The sequence below is a fragment of the Nestor notabilis genome, unplaced genomic scaffold (assembly GCF_000696875.1).
Source record: "Nestor notabilis isolate BGI_N333 unplaced genomic scaffold, ASM69687v1 scaffold938, whole genome shotgun sequence".
In the NCBI taxonomy this organism is placed as follows: domain Eukaryota; kingdom Metazoa; phylum Chordata; class Aves; order Psittaciformes; family Psittacidae; genus Nestor; species Nestor notabilis.
In genome coordinates, this window is record NW_009941253.1 from 48,767 (window position 1) to 57,816 (window position 9,050).

Consider the following 9,050-nt stretch of genomic DNA (forward strand, 5'->3'; position numbering starts at 1 on the left):
AAATTATTGTAATTTAAAAAGTAAAATTGGAAATCCTAACTACATCTTTTCCTTAAGATTTTTAAATTTTCATTTTTAAGAGGGAATTAATTGTCACTCCGATTTCTGAGTCCCCGGGGCACACATATAGAAGGGTTCTCCCATGTTCAGGTCTTCTGGTCTCCCCAAGAAGAAAACAGGAAGCAGCCTGGGTGTGACCTCGCTCGCTGAGGTCAGCGCTATTGTTGCACTTCTGCACATTTTGGAAGTGTTTTAAAGTGATATGCCTCCATTATAGCTTTGGTACAAAAACAGGAAATAATCAACCAACGCCTCTCGAGAGGAAGGATATTAGCAGAACTTACTTAAACACCCATTTCTCTAACAGATACCATCCCCAATTTTAAGGAACCAATGAATGTATGTGCTCAAAACTGCATGTACAGCTGGAAAGGTCACAAAAGAGACCCACAAGCAAACAACAGATCAGTGGGATACGAAAAGTCTTGCCTCTTCATGTGCCAACATGCCCCATGCAGTTACATCACAAATACAACCCCACCCATGAACTGTGTGGCAGAAGCAGTTTCAAGCCAACAAAATTGCTCCTCCCTTCCTCTGCCAAAACACCTCATACCCCTACACATCATAAAGAAGTATGTGCTATTTATACACACATAGCTACTTAGCTTGTGATTTTAATACAACTTTGAAATTAAACCTGCCACACAAAAATGTTTGTATTTACTGCAATAACTATTTGGAGTTACTAAGAGAAGCAATTTGAGCCAGACAAATGTAAATATCCCTGTTCACCTTCCAACTTCGGTATTGTAAGTATCAACCTTTAGTGTTTTTCACTAACAGAGGAGAGAATAGACATCTTGCAGGAGTGCTGCTAGGTTTAGAGCCAATGCCACTTTATCAGTGCTGCCGCCACTGCGCATGCACAGCTTGCGAACCAGAGAGCAAGCCTGCACCACAACCGGTCTTAACAGATCACAACATGTCTCTGCGTCTGATGATTGGTTTGATTATGGTTTACATGGAAGACAAATCAGACCAACAAATATTGACCTTGCTTAACAGCAGTCACAAAACAAAGAAAATCACCACTCTGAAATTAGAGGTAAAGAATTCTATTAAGTTTACTAGTAAAAATGATCAGTGACTTTAGACTTCTAGTCTTCTTTATACAGTAAGTTGACAGTTCACTAGATGGGTGTCTGGTGCTTGAAGATATCCCAGTTTATTTCTAAAGCACAGACAAGTACATTCATAAAACACGCACAGAAAGCCCCTACTCTTCTTTGCCCACACACTAGATTCTAAGAAAAACCAAAGAAATTCAGTGTCAAGCACAAGGCTGAAAAAAGCACAGGAAGCAAGGAATTTTAAAAAGTCATGAATATTTCACAGTCCAAAAGAGTGATTTTTCCAGAAGTAACATTCTCACATCTTATATTCATTATGTTCATTTCCAGGTCAAAATATTTTGGTATGCAAGCACAGGTTTATTTTTGTCACACTCCCTGCAAACAGAACTTCATGTGAAATTCAAATTGTGTTGTCTTTAGTGACTATAACAATAATTCTCCAGTGAAAATTTGGATCACTGATCACAGGACACTCCATCACTGAACAAATTATTACTGGTTTTGCAATTCTAAACATGTGAGAAGCTACAAGAAAGCTTAACTGAAGCAAAAAAGATAAAAACCTAAGTAACAAGACGGAGATGGTTCCAGTCCAACTTTTGGCTTGGGGACAGACAGGTGGACACACAGAGTGAGCTAACATACTATGTTATTTTTCTCTTCAAATACCCAGCTATACTCAGAAGCTATTCTAACAAGTTTTGCTATAAAAAGCATAGAGGGACAATTCCAAGTCATTTTGAAAGACCGATTACATTGAAATCCATCCCTAAACAAGTTTGATTTTGGAATTTCCTAAGGGTTTAACACAGTGATATTTACTGAAGTGGCAGAGTACCCTTGCATCTTGTAGGGCCAAGCAGTGTTATGCATACAAAATCTGGTCTGGCACCTACATGCACAAAAGATTGCTTAAGCAGCCTCTTGTTTTCTGACAGCGTGCAGACTGAATGGTATGCATAAAAGGCACCAAGTACACAGAAAAAAGCAAGTTTAAAGCCAGTGGAGAAGATACACATTAAGAAACATTAATACTGCCTACAGGAAAAGCGCCTCAATTCAACTAAGATGACTATTCGCTTGACTGAAATAATTCCTGACTGACAGTTTTTCAAAGTGGAGCATTCTTACACAGTTCAGGAGCGGAGAGCCCAGCAGTACCAGTTGCACACACATTGCATCCTTTCTAATGTATCACCAGCTTGGGGAAAAAAAATGCATTTGATCTATACATAGTCTTCAGCACCCTTCCCTCCTCCTCACCATTCAGCACCACACACATACTCCCTTGGTACCAAAGTTACAGCGAGGCATTATGCAGTTCACATAATCACGCAGCTGTAACATTTAGCATACAGCTGTACTCTTTCATAAGAAAACAAGGGAATAAAAACATTTGCTTTTTTACACTAATTATCTGAAGATCAGATAAAACCACTACCCTCAGGCCTAATTTTAATTTTGCCTTTGATTCACAATGCATTTCTGGTCAATTATTTGTGATTCTAAGCCACAAAAATTAAGTCCTTTTCCAGACTGGAGTTCAGGCTGCTTTAGTAGGTTTCTCCCTCTCTTTTTTCCTTCTTTGAGATGCATATCATCATAGGCCTGTGAAAAAAAAGTCTATCAGAAACCTCACTTTACAGAGGGCCACTGAATTAGAAATGTCATACTAGAAAGTGAGAAGCCCAAGCACTGTTTTTCACCCCTACTAGTCCAAGTACAGGATTAAGAGTACAGGGGCTGTCTAACTACTTCAGGTAGCACTTCTGATGAGATTGATATATTTGATCCATATTCTTTTGAATTGCATTTGATGTTTCTCAAGCTGTATTGCCCATTTTCAAATGGCCACTTACTAAAAAAGAAAGTATTTAAGAAGTATTCAAGGAAGATGTAATATTGAAGCAGTATGTACCACTGTGCTTCTAACTATGTTCATACTTGCAGGGTTTTCAAAATAAAGGCTGTCTTCATAGTAGGAATATTTTAAGCATATAGATTATATCTAGCAAAAAAAAAATTAAAATCTTTTAGGCAAGATAAAAACCTCTCATAAAAAACCTGTCTAGTTAAAGCTGGCATTATTTAAAAGGAAGCTATAAATTAAACTTGTGATTCATTATTTTTCACACCTTTACAATGCATTAAAATCCAACATTATTTGTAGAGTTTACAGCCCAGAAAGAATAAAAAGACATTCAGGACACATCAACTGTACACAGACTGTAAGTGGCCAAAAGTCAGAAATTACCTACCTGGCTGTTAGAAGGAAAATTACCCCAGATGAAGTTTCCAACATAAAAGGATGGCAAAGAAAATGCTGAAGGAAATAATTACAATATTCCCACTAGAAGCAGTCTTACCTAACATGTCACTTAGGGATTTTATTTTTTTATACAAGAACTTTTCTATGAAAATGTGACACTCACTGGGTTATAAATATCAAAATTCCCCTGTGGAGACAAAGCCTCAGGTTATAGACAGGAATGTATCTCCACAAGAGAGCCTATGGCTCCACAACCTGCTTTGCTGAAGGTTGTATTTCCAACCCACTGAAACTTCTGTTCTTGTAAATATTTTCTACTTATCTCGGTCAAAGTGAGCTGGGTCAACAGCAACCTAGCCAAGTACCTCATCTCTGCTTCTAGCCTTCACCAAAGAGCTGACACTGTTCTTGTAAATCTTTTAACATTTGGGATATGCATACTACTAGTTTAGCATTCTTCTCATCAATTGTGACTGAAAGATTACTAAGCTAAGCATAAAGCAAAACAGTATCTGACTCAACAGAAAGGCAAACATTAGCCATACAACAAAACTCTCAAGCAATTTAACTATTTGCTTAGGATGTTAGCCTCTCAGCTGTCATCTTGTCAAAAGTTACTATGAAAGTCTGCAATTCAGGGCTGAAAGGTTTCAGTAGAGATCGAGAAGAGAAAATTGCTCAAGCCTCTGAAGCAACACCATTAGGAAAAGTCAGTTTTCCTCATGTCATCCCTTTTCAAAGTGTATGTTTGGCTTTTGATGCTCATCTATTTGCATTTGTAACAAACTATAAGAGATGAGAGATGAAAAAAAAGCCCCTGTGGCTTCCTGTCTTCAGCTACCTGACCTTCCCAATTAGCTGCTTTTCCCTAAAGCCTAACAGCATCAAAGCGCTGACACTGTCACACACTCAATTTACAGCACTTTTACTTTGGACTTGTATTACATTTTTATCCTGCTGTACAAAAATAATAAAATCCAGCTCCCTCTTTTGGGCTGCTTCTAAGACAACTGAGGAGTTTCCCCTTTTCTGTTGTGTATCTTAAGAGATTAGGGTTGTGTTCGTAGTGCCCAAAACGTTAGTTTTACTTCCTGGCCACCTCATTATCCATACTTCAGATTCCTTCTTTTATTTAGACACCCTGTATTCAAACTACTAGAAAGAGCAACCACAATGGAGAAGTTTCTTGTCCTTCAAGTGTCAGTCACTAAGATTTAAAAGGGACATTTAATATCCTATAAAATACTGCAACACTTCCCTGTGGACCACTGCTCTTCTCTCTCAAGATTGTTAGGAGCACCCAAACATCCCTACTACATCCTTCCTATTGATCCAATGGAAGGAAAATGGTACTAACATCATTATTTGAGGCATCTGGACTTTGTGTTTTCTTGGAAACTCTGCTGTGCTATTTTCTGAACTCTGACTGTTGCACCTGATGTTTAGATTGCTACAAAACTTGATGAGCTCTTGTACTTCCTTTCCTTCCCATCACCAACGTGTACACATAAAGAAAGGACTCCAGTTTGCATTCTCACATAGCAGCACAAGACAAATACATTTGCTTAAACCTAATTTACAATTTGAGGGGAAGGGAGGGGAGAGCTTTTCTAGAACAAACCTACCTAAAATCTAATATACCACAGACATTAATTTATTAGTAGTCTTGACATTACATTGCACTGCCGAAACCTTTAAGTCAAGTCACCAAGTCTGATCAGAGTCACTAGATACACACTGAGGCTCTAAATCTACAGTGTGTTAAATCAGATTTTGACAAGTGTAGCATCTATATATGCCACCTGAGTATTTCTTTCAGCTCAGTAACAACTAAGCTCAATTTGTATCAAGAATCTGAAGGAATGAAAATATCTTCCTTTTCCAAGCTAGGGATAAAATTGGTGTACATGAACACTCACTTAAAGTGATCAGTCATGATAGAAAGGGTCACCAGAAAATTACTCAGATCAAATGCTTCTTTTTATCAGAGCAATTTTAGATACCATGTGTTTTAACAGTAGATCATGAGTAAGCATCTTTAATTTTAATTCAAGACTTTAAATGTGTACAACTGCCACAAACTGTGTTTTAATATATAAATTGAAATACATGTAAGCACAATATATGTTAGAAATAATTGCTACAGGAAAAAAATATAGGGCAGCAAAAACTTAGACAAAAATTAACCCAACAAGAACCAAATCTTCAGGTTATCCTGAAACTGCTTGGGTGCCCTGTGCTAGATGAGATGCTGACCACTGAACTAACAACTGCACTATGAAAACAAACCAAACAGATCCAAGAGTCCCCACTGCTGATGGTGAGGTTATTTGTTCTTGTCAAAGACGCCAAGCCAGTCAGCGAGAGCAGCTCCAAGCTCTTCAATCTCATTTAAAAACCATATTCAATCCCGGTATTGATATGATGGTTTTATTTTGGTCCCCTCTCTCCCATTTGAAAATTAAAATCTTATAAATTAATTTTAATCTTAACATTACTCAGCTTTTCTAGTGTTTCAAAATAGTAGTATTCATAATGACTCAAACACTTGGCTTATGCTGAAAATCCATATGATTAATACTTGTCTGAGATCTAACACAAGAAGGAGGGGAAAACAACAGTTCCTGCAAAATGGCAAAACTATTTTGCTTCCGAACAACTAATTTTATGTAACAGGTGGAACTTGAAAGTTTCTTTTACTCTAATTTACAGTCAGGCACTTCTGTCTTTTCCCTCCTTTCCAGTTTAAGTCCTTTCAGAAGGCAACAACAGACTGCGACAGTAACAGAAACTGAATCAGAATTTGTTTTACTGTATGTCAGCATTTCATATACTTTTGGAAGCTGAGACATCTTAAAGGAAATGAAACTACCTTCACTGCATAACTAGTTGCTAGTCAATGTCCATCTGTATTTGTTTTAATTCTGTTTTTAATAAACCTTCAGCTCAGTTCTCGTTCTGGTTCTTCCCCACACTAACTACAGCAATTCATAATAATCAGAACATCGAGCATCTGATGACATACAAGTTGATATCCATTCAAAACATTAAGAAGTTCACCTCTTGGTCTTTTGTTTCAGGCTTTCTGCAAAGATGGACTGTTCCATTGTTCCCACATGGCTGAACACGTGAACACAATCTTAAACAATACAGATCTTTTTAAATTAAAGCTGAAGTGTTGTATATCACTGCCTCATGTTATCTAGAAAGCTCTTTAAGCTTTCTGCCCTAATATCACATCAAACCACAGCCTTAACAGCATATATTCACATTTTTCGTGATCACTTGCTCTAGTTCTGTTTAGCATCTTTTGCATAAATTCTATTACAAAGGTCCAAGTTGCAAAACACAGAGGTTTCATACAAGAACAAAACAATAACAACTAGATTTAATTACACACTTAAGAAGATGAAATAAGTGACAAGTCTGCATCCAATTAGAGAGGAGAATTTTGGTGGAACTTGAAAAAAGTATTTTCTTGATTAGCAATACTGTGCATACTTTCAGCAAGTTCCAGGCATGTGGGAACTGCATTAATCTGAGCATTGATATTCTCAGACGGTATTAAGTACAAAACACAATCACTGCATTATCATTGTCCCTTGGTATTTACACTCCTCGAGCAAGCATTGCACATCAAGCTCAGAGATTTCTGATTTCTTACTAGTTTGATGAGACAAAACTACTCCCGTGATTAAAGAATAATAAATCAAATGACCCTCTCTTCAGTCTTAATTCGGGGCTCTGGCAGAGAAGACAGTAGCAGGAATATCTACAATGCATTGCATATTGTGTGGTTTGGGTGTTGGTTTTTTTTATTTCTTTCTTCACCTTCAAAATCTCATATTCCTCAATTTTGTGGCATTTTTTAAAGTTGCGTAATGGTCTAGGAGAGAACTATGCACAATTCTGTATGCAAGAGTATTTTTGCAAGGTTTTATGAGGTACCAGGTTTTTCTTTAGAAACCGTTTGGAAAATTAAAATACTTGGACAAATTAAACATTAGATATCCTAGTACTAAGCAACATGAAGATAAAGTTGAAACTTTCATTATCCATTTGCAGCCAACAGTCTTCTACTTAAGATTCAAATGACATGAGTGGTCAATCAAGACCAACTTTTTGAGCACTCGGGAAAGGGATAAACCAGAGAGAAAGCCACCAGCTATTTGTTGTACCACTTTAACAATCAGGAAACAGAAAGACATCCCTGTAACCTGCTCAAATTTCTCATGATTAACAGATGAAAGGTACTATTATATCCTTGCTTCTCAACATGTTAAATTTATACAACTCTTCTACATGGTCCACTGTAAAAACTGCTCATTTCAAAGAAATAATGCGTAATTCCATATTGCCTGTATTTTGCTGTATTAGACACACAGCGAGACATATCCATGTATTTATGATCTCCCTCTTTTTCGTCGCTCCCTTCTTTCAAGATAAAAATCAGTCTGTTTTTTGGAAGCACAACCTAACTTCCCCACAGCTATTGTTCTTAAAAATCACAAACAAACACTGCAAAAACCCACTGAAGATTCCCATCCCATTGAAAGACTTTCAGGATTGTAGGGGTTTGTCATGTGGTTTGTTTTGTTTTGATTTGTTGATACAGTTATTATTCCTGTTAACATTACTTCAGACTTTCCCCAACTTTAACCAGTAATTACATCTGCTGTATCTGTCATTTAATTGTCAGATTAGTCATCTTTTACATCACTTCCAGTATTTCTATTAGCAGTCAGAGAGCAGCTTTAGGTTTTCTTCTGCACCTTTGAATGACTTTGAAGGCTCAAGTCCCCCAGTATTCCCACTACTCCTCACAAGAACTGCCAAAAATCTCTGGATCCTCCATTTATTCTTAGGGGAGTATTATGAAATTGTGTAAAGCACCTTAAACACTCTTGTGGTGAACTCTGCAAGTGAAGCACGGCAACCCCCACGAACCAGAATGAGCCTGCGCTGACAACTGTCCAAAAAGGAAAAGCACCCAGCTACGACTGGGGAACCCCTTCCCCCAGAGCAAGTGGTCCAAGCTCTCTGTTCACATTCTCAGCAGCAAATGGACAAAACATTTTTCAAAGCGGAGACCAAACTAGAACACAAAACTCCACTGAACACATAAAACCCACCAGACTGAAAATGACCGTTTTCATCTCTCCCACTGCTTTTATAGCGAGTTTTAGAGGTCTCCTCTCTCCAAACCATTTCGTTATTTCCCCCCTTCCTTTCCTAATACTCTCTACCTAGCAGAGAACAGCTACTACCATGATGTTTCAGAAACTGATTATATATAATCAAATTAAACTCTAAGCAATTTTTTTCTCATTTCATTCCTAGCTTTGAGACTTACCATGCTCCTAGTTCAGAACTGAAAACCAGCCTGGAAAATCATGCATTTTCCAAGCTACAACAACCGGTCTAATAAAAGACAACATGTTTATTCCCAAACTGTATCATTAACAAGAGTGAACAGATCAAGGCTTATTTTACATTAGTTCAGATAATATTACAGCATAAACTAAACTTGTTGTCTGCCAGATATAAACAATGTGGATGCTTTTCACATTTTCCAACAGAAACCAAACTAAAAATTAAAGAAGCTGACAACCTCAGCAGTAAGTGCAAGTAAAATTAAAAAGGAG